This window comes from Coenobita brevimanus, chromosome 53 (assembly GCF_032717465.1).
Source record: "Coenobita brevimanus isolate Jiangsu-jjx chromosome 53, ASM3271746v2, whole genome shotgun sequence".
NCBI lineage: Eukaryota > Metazoa > Arthropoda > Malacostraca > Decapoda > Coenobitidae > Coenobita > Coenobita brevimanus.
In genome coordinates this window covers 6,125,592-6,126,410 of record NC_137006.1, presented here as the reverse complement: position 1 = coordinate 6,126,410, position 819 = coordinate 6,125,592, and positions in this window count along the sequence as shown.

Genomic DNA, 819 nt, shown 5'->3' with positions numbered 1-819 from the left:
TACGCTGTCCGCCTGTCCGTTCCCACGGGTGCAGCCGTTACAGCTGGGCTAGGGGATTATGCAGTATCCGTGTCATTCGCGGAGTTTAAATTAGCGAGTGTTACAAGTTCTTTTGTTTCTTTCGTTCCCGCCACTGAGGGCAATTTTATTTAATACCATGCTGAGAATGCATTTGATTATTTTGATTGTCTTATGTGAGCTACCAGTATATTTAATAATGTTTTGCTTGCATTAGAAGTATTAATTCATTGTAGAGAGAGAGAGAGAGAGAGAGGGGCACGAATTTAAGTTCCTTGTTAATTAATCTGATTCATGCGTTCGCGCTTTGCTGCACACGAGCCAGCCTTTGTGCAGTGTCTTCCCAACCAGCTTCAGGATCGGGTGTTGGTACACTCTCTCTCTCTCCCCAGTCATTTTTATGCCGAGCTGGCGTTTTCATTTAAGTTTATTTTTATACTTTTGTTGCTGGCTGAGGGAAGTAGTTATTTTATTTTGTTTTTGTAACCGTGGTATCTTTGGAGGGCCAGTTTGGCTCACCGTGGCCCTCTCGCTGCATTTGTTAACGTTCCCCAACACACTTACATACACACACACTCCTAACCCCTACACAGTTAATCCCATCTCTTTGCACAAGGCTAGTGAGAACCATCGTGAGCTATTAACTGCGTTCCCCCTTGGACACGGGTTAAGTAGAAATTCGTCACCACCGGAAGTAAGTGGGAGGTGTTCCTGTAGACTGTCTCGGGCGGTATTACTTCCGGTAGTGACGATAGTAGGCTAGATCCATAGGTAGGCTGTTCCGTTTTACTATCAAAGTAC